Source organism: Bufo bufo, chromosome 5, assembly GCF_905171765.1.
Source record: "Bufo bufo chromosome 5, aBufBuf1.1, whole genome shotgun sequence".
Lineage (NCBI taxonomy): Eukaryota > Metazoa > Chordata > Amphibia > Anura > Bufonidae > Bufo > Bufo bufo.
Genome location: NC_053393.1, coordinates 558,877,058 through 558,890,870, shown reverse-complemented (window position 1 = coordinate 558,890,870; position 13,813 = coordinate 558,877,058). Strand labels below are relative to the sequence as shown.

General features: G+C 43.4%; 2 protein-coding genes and 1 long non-coding RNA gene across 10 annotated transcripts in view; 2 read left to right on the top strand and 1 right to left on the bottom strand.

The window, feature by feature from the left end:
- Window positions 1-13,813, top strand: part of LOC121000837 (gastrula zinc finger protein XlCGF26.1-like) — an 800,859-nt gene that overhangs the window by 343,606 nt on the left and 443,440 nt on the right. The window lies entirely within an intron of this gene.
- LOC121000846 (gastrula zinc finger protein XlCGF17.1-like) overlaps window positions 1-13,813 on the bottom strand; it is a 137,752-nt gene that overhangs the window by 76,166 nt on the left and 47,773 nt on the right. The gene's annotated exons all lie outside the window — the stretch shown is intronic.
- On the top strand, window positions 1,431-13,788 carry LOC121000882. The gene is made up of 3 exons (XR_005778923.1): window positions 1,431-1,601; window positions 12,190-12,191; window positions 13,696-13,788. It is a non-coding gene; the product is annotated as an uncharacterized LOC121000882 (long non-coding RNA).

Here is a 13,813-nt window from a genome sequence, read left to right as displayed (position 1 = left end):
TTATTACTATTGAGTGGGGGGGGGGGCAGAGGTCTTTATTACTATGGAGGCAGCACATAGGATTTTATTACTATAGAGAGGGCACAGAGGGCATTACTAATGTGAAGGGGGCACAGAGTCAAAGGGCATTATTACTGTGAAGGGGGAAGAGTGGGCATTATTACTACAAATGGGGCACAATGAGGATTATTATAAAGGGGTACAATGGGGATTATTGCTCCAAAGGGGGCACAGTGGGCATTATTACTATGAAAGGGGCACAGTGGGTGTTATTACTATAAAAGGGGCACAAGAGAAGGAGCGGAGAGCCAGCGCCAGGAAGCAGGTAAGTAATCTTCCCTTTACAGATCCAGTAAAGTGGGGGAGTTTGCCAAACCCCCTCATTCTTGCACAACCCCTTTAAGATCTACAATTGTAACAACTGTAACTACATTTCTGAATATACTGATATTTCCTTTTAATTCCTGCTTCAATATACAGTACAGACCAAAAGTTTGGACACACCTTCTCATTCAAAGAGTTTTCTTTATTTTCATGACTATGAAGGCATCAAAACTATGAATTAACACATGTGGAATTATATACATAACAAACAAGTGTGAAACAACTGAAAATATGTCATATTCTAGGTTCTTCAAAATAGCCACCTTTTGCTTTGATTACTGCTTTGCACACTCTTGGCATTCTCTTGATGAGCTTCAAGAGGTAGTCCCCTGAAATGGTCTTCCAACAGTCTTGAAGGAGTTCCCAGAGATGCTTAGCACTTGTTGGCCCTTTTGCCTTCACTCTGCGGTCCAGCTCACCCCAAACCATCTCAATTGGGTTCAGGTCCGGTGACTGGAGGCCAGGTCATCTGGCGCAGCACCCCATCACTCTCCTTCATGGTCAAATAGCCCTTACTTTCAAAGTTTTCCCAATTTTTCGGCTGACTGACTAACCTTCATTTCTTAAAGTAATGATGGCCACTCGTTTTTCTTTACTTTTCTTGCCATAATACCAATTCTAACAGTCTATTCAGTAGGACTATCAGCTGTGTATCCACCTGACTTCTCCTCAACGCCACTGATGGTCCCAACCCCATTTATAAGGCAAGAAATCCCACTTATTAAACCTGACAGGGCACACCTGTGAAGTGAAAACCATTTCAGGGGACTACCTCTTGAAGCTCATCAAGAGAATGCCAAGAGTGTGCAAAGCAGTAATCAAAGCAAAAGGTGGCTACTTTGAAGAACCTAGAATATGACCTATTTTCAGTTGTTTCACACTTGTTTGTTATGTATATAATTCCACATGTGTTAATTCATAGTTTTGATGCCTTCAGTGTGAATCTACAATTTTCATAGTAATGAAAATAATGAAAACTCTTTGAATGAGAAGGTGTGTCCAAACTTTTGGTCTGTACTGTATATGCAATATTTTTACAACAAAGCTGAGTCTTCTCGCTATAAATGATAGCAAGAAAAAATATGGAAATTCATGGCATATTTTACAGGAAGGATTCAGAATTGGTTGTTCCCGATGTAAATTCTCTGATGTTGAACAAGAGATGATTTCCGAGTAAAACATTTGCCACATTCTGAACACGAAAACGGCTTCTCTCCGTTCTGAATTATCTGATGGTTTGCAAGATGTGTTTTTTCAGTAAAACATTTTCCACATTCTGAACATAAATATGGCTTCTCTCCTGTGTGACTTCTTTGATGTAGAAGAATTGACTTTCTTAGTAAAGCATTTTGCACATTCTGAACATTGGTGATCATATTAACTAAAATGTGATCCCTTTGTAGCGATGGTATCATATTAAGCATCTGGCTTATATGATGTGCAGGCTCATTTGACGTAACCTTCTACGTACCGATACATTCAGGTTACGTCCGGGTTGGTGCTGTCCGATCTTGTGAAGCGCGCGAGCTGGTCCACTCACGTGGTTAGAAACATAGAATGTGTCGGCAGATAAGAACCATTTGGCCCATCTAGTCTGCCCAATATACTGAATACGATGAATAGGTTAGTCAGGTGACCCGCCAGCTCTCGTGCGATGTAACTCGGACAGCGCACACTCGGTCGCCGCTTCGGTCCAATCATGTGACCATATATGGGTTACGTCATTAGGGCTAGCTATCGCGAGATCAGGAGTCAGGCATACTGTACAGCCAGATCGCTCAACCCACCTTCAGGTGAAATGTGTAATGGACAATGATGGATCTGTTTAGCCCAATTGTAGGCAGGATAAAAGGAGAGATGGATGGGATGTGTAGACACGCCCCCAGGAAGAAGCTTAGACGAAACGTGCGTTGGGGTTGGTGTGCCCTGTGATTCTCCCGGTCTGTATGACAATATTGGCTATTTTTGCACATGCGTTATTGTTAAGGATTGGTCCTGTGGATTAGATTTGCACTGTGTATGTAAGTTGAGGACGTTGGTTCCTTTTGTATATGCTTACAGCAGTACAACCAATTTGTATCACACTATATATAATCAGTGACATGGTGTGGGAATTACCTGTGGGACAATGTATCTCATAGATTTTTCGCAAAAACATCATTGGCAAGAGTATTGCTTTGGTATTTTCACTTGTACTGTGGTGCGCATTTTGAGGACGCTTGTTCCTTGGGTATATGCTTATAACAGTGCAATTAATCTGCAAGACAATTGATGAATTTAGTGACATGGTGTGGTAGCCATTTATGGGACAAAAAAGGCCTGGATCATAATGTGTAATATGTTCAATGATATTTACCAGTGCCTATTGTCTCTTGGTTAGGTCATATTATGTACTGGGAGTATCGCTGTGACACACCTGTGTTTATCAGTACCTCCAACATTGCTGTTTTTATATTTACATTTGATACTTTAACCACCTCAGCCCCCAGTGCTTAACCCCTTAAGGACATAGGACGTACCGGTACGCCCTATTTCCCGAGTCCTTAAGGACACAGGACGTACCGGTACGTCCTGACTTAAAATCGGCATTCCGGCGCCGCGGGGGTTAATCGGAACGGGATGCCGGCTGAAATCATTCAGCCGGCATCCCGTAACAATGCAGGGGGGGGTCATTTGACCCCCCCGTATCGACGATCGCAGAAAACCGCAGGTCAATTCAGACCTGCGGTTTTCTGCGTTTCCGGTCCATTCGGGTGTCCTGCGACCCGATGAACCGGAAAAAGACTGCGATCGGTGGCGTAATTATACACCACCTATCGCAGTCCGAGGATTTGGAGAGGCGTTGCTGGCCCTGGTGCTGAACGCCGCTGTCCAGGGTGCTGATTGGAGCAGGGGAGAGAGGCGCGAGATTCAAACTTCCTGCGCTCCTCTCTCCCCTCCTCTTCCTGTCCAGCACCCTGACCGTGCAGCACCGTTCGGCACCAGCTCCTGCGTCCCCCTAATCGCCATCCATCACCCTCCTGCACCCATCGCCACCCAGGTAGGTTAGGGTCAGTGAGGGAGAGGCACCGTTAGGCAGGGAAAGAAGGGAAAAGTTAGAAGAAAAAAAAAAGTTCTTTTATTTCAAAACTTTTTTTGATCCATCAGACCCCAGACCCCCCCACCAGCCCCGCACCCCCCACCCCCCACCAGCCCCCCTTCCCCCACCAGCCCCCCTTCCCCTCACCACCACTTTTTTTTTTTTTTTCTGCGTGCGCTGACTGGCCGGCACTTTTTAGCGTCCGTCCACTGTTAGCGCATCGCCCACCCCACCACCGCACCGACCGCTGATCAGCGTTGTACCGCTGATCAGCAAATTTGAACTTTTTTTTCCTAACACTTGCCCTTTCTTTTTTTGCCTTTTTTAGTACGTGAACACCCGTTGCCCCCACACACACGCACATATAATAAAGGTTTCCACACACGCACACTTACACGCACACACACCCATGGCCCGCCGGATGTTCTCGGCCGAGGAGGCATACGCCCAGATTGCCTCCGACTCTGAGAGCCCCAGTGAGGATGAGGATGACCCCACGTTCCTTTTGTCATCCGCATCCTCCTCATCATCATCGGATGATGATGAGCCACCGAGGCGGCGGAGACGCCGCCAGGCGGAGCCAGGGGCCCCACATGCTAGGGATCCTGTGGCCCACCCTAGTACGAGCCGCCCTGGGGTTCGTACTGGTTTCCCGGCCCACCAAATAAGTCCACCGGAGCCCCCTGCCGATGAACTTAGTTGGTGTCCCCCAGTGGACTTTGAGCCTGAGATTCCGGATTTTGCTGGCAATCCTGGAATCCAGATTCCCACAGTGGGGTTTACTGAAATTGACTATTTTAGTTTTTTTTTCAGTAACCCACTGGTGAATCTGATGGTGGAGCAGACGAATCTGTACGCCCAACAGTTCGTCGCTCAAAACCCAGGCTCATTTTTGGCTAGACCCGGTGGCTGGACGCCGGTCAGTGCAGCCGAGATGAGGACATTTTGGGGCCTCGTGCTGCATATGGGTCTAGTCCAAAAACCCAGTGTCAGGCAATACTGGAGTGGGGACGTCCTATACCAGACCCCACTGTACAGTATGGTCATGACACGCTCCCGGTTTGAGGCCGTCCGGAAATGTCTGCATTATTCCGATAATGCAGCATGTCCACCCCGAGGTGATCCTGCCTATGACCGGCTGTATAAGATACGGCCGGTCATCGATCACTTTGGGGCCAAATTCATGGAGGCCTACGTACCTGGAAGGGAGGTCGCGGTTGATGAGTCTCTCGTTGCGTTCAAGGGGAGACTCAGTTTCCGCCAATACATTCCCACAAAGCGGGCGAGGTATGGCGTGAAGCTATACAAAATTTGTGAGAGTACCTCAGGGTACACTTACAAATTTCGTGTGTACGAGGGGCGAGATTCCCGTATTCAACCCCCAGAATGTCCCCCCACTCTGGGTGTTACCGGGAAACTCGTGTGGGACCTTATGTACCCACTGCTGGATAACGGTTACCACTTGTACGTGGACAACTTTTATACCAGTATCCCCTTGTTCAGGTCCCTTGCCGCCAGATCCACGTTCGCTTGTGGGACCGTGCGGAAAAATCAACGCGGCCTCCCTGCCTACCCCCTCCAGGTACCTATCCCCAGGGGTGAGACCTGTGCCCTTACCAGTGGAAACCTGTTGCTGGTCAGGTATAAGGACAAGAGGGATGTCCTTATGCTGTCCACAATCCACAGTAACAGCACCACCCCAGTCCCTGTGCGAGGTACCGCGGCAACGGTCCTCAAGCCCGATTGTATCGTCGACTACAATCGGTATATGGGAGGAGTTGATCTCTCTGATCAAGTCCTCAAGCCATATAACGCCATGCGCAAAACCCGGGCATGGTACAAAAAAGTTGCGGTCTACTTGGTACAGGTTGCCATGTACAACTCTTTTGTACTATCCCGAAGCGCTGGCAGCACAGGGACATTCCTCCAATTCTATGAGGCAGTCCTCAAGGCCCTGATCTTTTCGGACCGGGAAAGAGCAGGCCGGAGTACCTCGGGAATTGGAGGCGCCCGGATCGTCCCTGGCCAACACTTTCCAGGTGTGGTCCCCCATACTGGAAAGAAGGGACGAACCCAAAAAAAGTGCAGAGTGTGTCACAAGAGGGGGATACGGAAGGACACCACCACTCAGTGTGACACGTGCCCCGATCATCCGGGCCTCTGCATTATCGATTGCTTCAGGGAGTATCACACTTCCATGGAGTACTAAATTTTTATAATCCCCAACAGTCCACTAGAGAACATAAAAAACTATGGCTCTCAGACTTTGGAGACACGGAAACATTTTTTTTTTCCCAAAAAAATATTAGTTTTAGTGCAGGCATCCTCAAACTGCGGCCCTCCAGATGTTGTAAAACTATAACTCCCAGCATGCCCAGACAACCTACAGCCATCAGCAGGGCATGGTGGGAATTGTAGTTTTACAACATCTGGAGGGCCGCAGTTTTTAGGATGCCTGCTTAGTGTCTCCAAAGTCTGAGAGCCATACATATTGGGCATCGTCGCGTGCGTAAAAGTCGTCGCTATAAAAATAACTTTTGCCCAAACGCCTCGGATGAACGGTGTTAAAAATATAAAATAAAAACGGTGCCAAAACACCCATTTTTGGGCAAAATTTCCATTTGAATCCTTTTTGCCGGTAATAAAGCTAGGGTTAACAGCCAAACAAAACTCAATATTTATGGCCCTGATTCTGTAGTTTGCAGAAACACCCCATATGTGGTCGTAAATGGCTATATAGCCGCACGGCAGGGCATAGAACGAAGGGAACTCCATATGGTTTCTGGAAGGCAGATTTTGATGGACAGTTTTTTTTTTGACACCATGTCCCATTAGAAGCCCCCCTGATGTAGCCTAGACTAGAAACTCCAAAAAAGTGACCCCATCTAAGAAACTACACCCCTCAAGGTATTCAAAAGTTACTTTACAAACTACGTTAACCCTTTAGGTGTTCCACAAAACTAAATAGCGAATGTAGAAACAATTTTAGAATTTAATTTTTTTGTTACATTGCCTCAAAAAGAGTAATATAGAGCAACCAAAAATCTAATTTACCCCTAAAATAGTCCCAAAACAACAACCACCTTATCCCATAGTTTCCTAGATGGGGTCACTTTTATGGAGTTTCTACTCTAGGGGTGCATCAGGGGGCTTGAAAGGGTACATGGTGTCAATAAACCAGTCCAGCAAAATCTGCCTTCCAAAAACCATATGACATTCCCCTTCTTCTATGTCCTGCCGTTTAGCCAAACAGTAGTTTACGACCACATATGGGGTGTTTTTGCAAACTACAGAATCAGGGCAACCCATTTTGAGTGTTGTTTGGCAGTTAACCCTTGTTTTACTCCTGGAAAAAATGTATTATATTGGAAACTTTTCCAAAAAATAGAAATTTCAAAATTGTTTCTCCATCTGCCATTAACTCTTGTGGAACACCTAAAGGGTTAACAAAGTTTGTAAACCCAGTTTTGAATACCTTGAGGGGTGTACTTTCTTAGATGGAGTCACTTTTTTGAAATTTCTATTCTAGGGGTGCAACAGGGGGCTTCAAATGGGACATGGTATAAACAAAACCAGTCCTGCCAAATCTGCCTTCCAAAACCCATATGGCGTTCCCCTCCTTCTATGTGCTACCGTTCGGCCAAACAGTAGTTTACGACCACATATGGGGTGTTTTTGCAAACTACAGAATCAGGGCAACCCATTTTGAGTGTTGTTTGGCAGTTAACCCTTGTTTTACTCCTGGAAAAAATTGATTATATTGGAAACTTTTCCAAAAAATAGAAATTTCAAAATTGTTTCTCCATCTGCCATTAACTCTTGTGGAACACCTAAAGGGTTAACAAAGTTTGTAAACCCGGTTTTGAATACCTTGAGGGGTGTACTTTCTTAGATGGAGTCACTTTTTTGAAATTTCTATTCTAGGGGTGCAACAGGGGGCTTCAAATGGGACATGGTATAAACAAAACCAGTCCTGCCAAATCTGCCTTCCAAAACCCATATGGCGTTCCCCTCCTTCTATGTGCTACCGTTCGGCCAAACAGTAGTTTACGACCACATATGGGGTGTTTTTGCAAACTACAGATTCAGGGCAACCCATTTTGAGTGTTGTTTGGCAGTTAACCCTTGTTTTACTCCTGGAAAAAATTGATTATATTGGAAACTTTTCCAAAAAATAGAAATTTCAAAATTGTTTCTCCATCTGCCATTAACTCTTGTGGAACACCTAAAGGGTTAACAAAGTTTGTAAACCCAGTTTTGAATACCTTGAGGGGTGTACTTTCTTAGATGGAGTCACTTTTTTGAAATTTCTATTCTAGGGGTGCAACAGGGGGCTTCAAATGGGACATGGTATAAACAAAACCAGTCCTGCCAAATCTGCCTTCCAAAACCCATATGGCGTTCCCCTCCTTCTATGTGCTACCGTTCGGCCAAACAGTAGTTTACGACCACATATGGGGTGTTTTTGCAAACTACAGATTCAGGGCAACCCATTTTGAGTGTTGTTTGGCAGTTAACCCTTGTTTTACTCTTGGAAAAAATGTATTATATTGGAAACTTTTCCAAAAAATAGAAAATTTCAAAATTGTTTCTCCATCTGCCATTAACTCTTGTGGAACACCTAAAGGGTTAACAAAGTTTGTAAACCCAGTTTTGAATACCTTGAGGGGTGTACTTTCTTAGATGGAGTCACTTTTTTGAAATTTCTATTCTAGGGGTGCAACAGGGGGCTTCAAATGGGACATGGTATAAACAAAACCAGTCCTGCCAAATCTGCCTTCCAAAACCCATATGGTGTTCCCCTCCTTCTATGTGCTACCGTTCGGCCAAACAGTAGTTTACGACCACATATGGGGTGTTTTTGCAAACTACAGAATCAGGGCAACCCATTTTGAGTGTTGTTTGGCAGTTAACCCTTGTTTTACTCCTGGAAAAAATTGATTATATTGGAAAATTTTCCAAAAAATAGAAATTTCAAAATTGTTTCTCCATCTGCCATTAACTCTTGTGGAAGACCTAAAGGGTTAATAAAGTTTGAAAAAACAGTTTTGAATACCTTGAGGGGTGTAGTTTCTAGAATGGGGTCATTTTTGGGAGGTTTCTATTATCTAAGCCTCACAAAGTGACTTCAAACCTGAACTGGTCCATAAAAAGTGGGATTTTGAAGATTTCTGAAAATTTCAAAATTTGCTTCTAAACTTCTAAGCCTTGTAACATCCCCAAAAAATAAAATATCATTCCCAAAACAATTCAAACATGAAGTAGACATATGGGGAATGTAAAATCATCATAATTTTTGGGGGTATTACTATGTATTACAGAAGTAGAGAAACTGAAAGTTTGAAATTTGCTAATTTTTCAAAATTTTTGGTAAAAATTGTATTTTTTTATGCAAAAAAATTAAATTTTTTGACCCAATTTTAGCAGTGACATGAAGTACAATATGTGACGAAAAAACAATCTCAGAACGGCCTGGGTAAGTCAAAGCGTTTTAAAGTTATGAGCACTTAAAGTGACACTGGTCAGATTTCCAAAAAATGGCCTGGTCCTTAAGGTGAAAATGAGCCCGGTCCTTAAGGGGTTAAACACCCTTAATGACCAGGCCACTTTTTACACTTCTGACCTTCACTACTTTCACCGTTTATTGCTCGGTCATGCAACTTACCACCCAAATGAATTTTACCTCCTTTTCTTCTCACTAATAAAGCTTTCATTTGGTGGTATTTCATTGCTGCTGACATTTTTACTTTTTTTTGTTATTAATCGAAATTTAACGAAATGTTTGCAAAAAAATTACATTTTTCACTTTCAGTTGTAAAATTTTTCAAAAAAAACGACATCCATATATAAATTTTTGCTTAAATGCTTAAATTTTGTCTTTGATAAAAAAAAAATATGTTTGGGTAAAAAAAAAATGGTTTGGGTAAAAGTTATAGCGTTTACAAACTATGGTACAAAAATGTGAATTTCCGCTTTTTGAAGCAGCTCTGACTTTCTGAGGCCCTGTCATGTTTCCTGAGGTTCTACAATGGCCAGACAGTAGAAAAACCCCACAAATGACCCCATTTCGGAAAGTAGACACCCCAAGGTATTCGCTGATGGGCATAGTGAGTTCATAGAAGTTTTTATTTTTTGTCACAAGTTAGCGGAAAATGATGATTTTTTTAAATTTATTTTTTCCTTACAAAGTCTCATATTCCACTAACTTGTGACAAAAAAATAAAAACTTCCATGAACTCACTATGCCCATCACGAAATACCTTGGGGTGTCTTCTTTCCAAAATGGGGTCACTTGTGGGGTAGTTATACTGCCCTGGCATTCTAGGGGCCCTAATGTGTGGTAAGTAGTTTGAAATCAAAATGTGTAAAAAATGACCTGTGAAATCCTAAAGGTGCTCTTTGGAATGTGGGCCCCTTTGCCCACCTAGGCTGCAAAAAAGTGTCACATATCTGGTATCGCCGTACTCAGGAGAAGTTCGGAAATGTGTTTTGGGGTGTCATTTTACATATACCCATGCTAGGTGAGATAAATATCTCGGCAAAAGACAACTTTTCCCATTTTTTTTATACAAAGTTGGCATTTGACCGAGATATTTCTCTCACCCAGCATGGGTATATGTAAAATGACACCCCAAAACACATTGCCCAACTTCTCCTGAGTACGGCGATACCACATGTGTGACACTTTTTTGCAGCCTAGGTGGGCAAAAGGGCCCACATTCCAAAGAGCACCTTTAGGATTTCACAGGTCATTTTTTACACATTTTGATTTCAAACTACTTACCACACATTAGGGCCCCTAGAATGCCAGGGCAGTATAACTACCCCACAAGTGACCCCATTTTGGAAAGAAGACACCCCAAGGTATTTCGTGATGGGGATAGTGAGTTCATGGAAGTTTTTATTTTTTGTCACAAGTTAGTGGAATATGAGACTTTGTAAAAAAAAAAAAAAAAAAAATCATCAATTTCCGCTAACTTGTGACAAAAAATAAAAAATTCTAGGAACTTGCCATGCCCCTTACGGAATACCTTGGGGTGTCTTCTTTCCAAAATGGGGTCACTTGTGGGGTAGTTATACTGCCCTGGCAATTTAGGGGCCCTAATGTGTGGGAAGTAGTTTGAAATCAAAATGTGTAAAAAATGACCAGTGAAATCCGAAAGGTGCTCTTTGGAATGTGGGCCCCTTTGCCCAACTAGGCTGCAAAAAAGTGTCACACATCTGGTATCGCCATACTCAGGAGAAGTTGGGCAATGTGGTTTGGGGTGTCATTTTACATATACCCATGCTGGGTGAGAGAAATATCTCGGCAAAAGACAACTTTTTCCATTTTTATATACAAAGTTGGCATTTGACCAAGATATTTATCTCACCTAGCATGGGTATATGTAAAATGACATCCCAAAACACATTCCCCAACTTCTCCTGAGTACGGCGATACCAGATGTGTGACACTTTTTTGCAGCCTAGATGCGCAAAGGGGCCCAAATTCCTTTTAGGAGGGCATTTTTAGACATTTGGATCCCAGACTTCTTCTCACACTTTAGGGCCCCTAAAATGCCAGGGCAGTATAAATACCCCACATGTGACCCCATTTTGGAAAGAAGACACCCCAAGGTATTCAATGAGGGGCATGGCGAGTTCATAGAAATTTTTTTTTTTTGGCACAAGTTAGCGGAAATTGATTTTTTTTTTTGTTTTTTCTCACAAAGTCTCCCTTTCCGCTAACTTGGGACAAAAATTTTAATCTTTCATGGACTCAATATGCCCCTCACGGAATACCTTGGGGTGTCTTCTTTCCGAAATGGGGTCACATGTGGGGTATTTATACTGCCCTGGCATTTTAGGGGCCCTAAAGCGTGAGAAGAAGTCTGGAATATAAATGTCTAAAAAAATTTACGCATTTGGATTCCGTGAGGGGTATGGTGAGTTCATGTGAGATTTTATTTTTTGACACAAGTTAGTGGAATATGAGACTTTGTAAGAAAAAAAAAAAAACAACAATTTCCGCTAACTTGGGCCAAAAAAATGTCTGAATGGAGCCTTACAGGGGGGTGATCAATGACAGGGGGTGATCAGGGAGTGTATATGGGGTGATCACCCCCCTGTAAGACTCCATTCAGACGTCCGTATGTGTTTTGCGGATCCACGGATCGGATCCGCAAAACACATACGGACGTCTGAATGGAGCCTTACAGTGGGGTGATCAATGACAGGGGGGTGATCAGGGAGTCTATATGGGGTGATCACCCCCCTGTAAGACTCCATTCAGACGTCCGTATGTGTTTTGCGGATCCGATCCATGGATCTGTAAAAAACATACGGACGTCTGAATGGAGCCTTACAGGGGGGTGATCAGGGAGTCTATATGGGGTGATCACCCCCCTGTCATTGATCACCCCCCTGTAAGGCTCCATTCAGACGTCCGTATGTGTTTTGCGGATCCGATCCATGTATCCGTGGATCTGTAAAAAACATACGGACGTCTGAATGGAGCCTTACAGGGGGGTGATCAATGACATGGGGGTGATCAGGGAGTCTATATGGGGTGATCACCCCCCTGTAAGGCTCCATTCAGACGTCTGTAAGTGTTTTGCGGATCCGATCCATGTATCCGTAAAAAACATACAGACGTCTGAATGGAGCCTTATAGGGGGGTGATCAGGGAGTCTATATGGGGTGATCAGGGGTTAATAAGTGACAGGGGGGGGGGGGATGTAGTGTAGTGGTGTTTGGTGCTACTTATTACTGAGCTGCCTGTGTCCTCTGGTGGTCGATCCAAGCAAAAGGGACCACCAGAGGACCAGGTAGCAGGTATATTAGACGCTGTTATCAAAACAGCGTCTAATATACCTGTTAGGGGTTAAAAAAAAAATCGCATCTCCAGCCTGCCAGCGAACGATCGCCGCTGGCAGGCTGGAGATCCACTCGCTTACCTTCCGATCCTGTGAACGCGCGTTCACAGGAAATCTCGCCTCTCGCGAGAGGACGCGTATATGCGTCCACCCAGAATAGCAGGGCCGCCGCCAGGACGCAATCCTGCGTACGGCGGTCCTGAGGAGGTTAATGAATTATTTTGTAATAATAAAGATATATTTATTCATCATTTATGTGTGTTAGATTGTCTGGTTGTTATTGATATGGTGTAGCACACATTTAAGCTTGGTAGTCTGTCTACTTGTTGTTGGCATTACTTTCTGAACATGAAAACGGCTTCGCTCCTGTGTGAATTCTCTGATGTTACTCAAGACTTGATTTCTCAGTAAAAGATTTTTGACATTCTGAACATGAATACGGCTTGTCTCCTCTGTGAATTCTCTGGTGGCTCTGAAGATGTATTTTCCGAGAAAAAGTTTTGCCACATTCTGAACATGAATACGGCTTCTCTCCTGTGTGAATTCGCTGATGGTTTTCAAGATGTGTTTTTCTAGTAAAACATTTTCCACATTCTGAACATGAAAACGGCTTCTCTCCTGTGTGAATTCTCTGATGGTTTTCAAGATGTGTTTTTCTAGCAAAACATTTTCCACATTCTGAACACGAAAACGGCTTCTCTCCTGTGTGAATTCTTTGATGTCTCTCAAGACTTGATTTCTCAGTAAAATATTTCCTACATTCTGAACATGAATACATCTTGTCCCCTGTGTGAAGTCTCTGGTGGCTCTGAAGATGTGCTTTCCGAGTAAAACATTTTCCACATTCTGAACATGAATACGGCTTCTCTCCTGTGTGACTTCTTTGATGTAGAAGAAAAACAGACTTTTTAGTAAAGGATTTCTCACATTCTGAACACAAAAACAGCTTCTCTCCTGTGTGAATTCTATGATGGCTCTCAAGACTTGGTTTATCAGTAAAAGATTTCCTACATTCTGAACATGAAAACGGCTTCATTCCTGTGTGAATTCTCTGATGGTTTTCAAGATGAGGTTTTCTAGTAAAACATTTACCACATTCTGAACATGAAAACGGCTTCTCTCCTGTGTGAATTCTTTGATGGTTTTCAAGATGTGTTTTTCTAGTAAAACATTTACCACATTCTGAACATGAAAACGGCTTCTCTCCTGTGTGAATTCGCTGATGGTTTTCAAAATGTGTTTTTTTCGTAAAACATTTTCCACATTCTGAACATGAAAACGGCTTCTCTCCTGTGTGAACTCTCTGATGGTTTTCAAGATGTGATTTGTTGTTAAAACATTTCCCACATTCTGAACATGAATACAGCTTCTCCCCAGTGTGATGTCTTTGATGTTGAAGAAGGCCTGATTTCCAAGTAAAACATTTGCCACATTCTGAGCATGAATACGGCTTTTTCTGAGCTCTTTGGGTTCCAGAACCTCTTCTGTGAGTTTC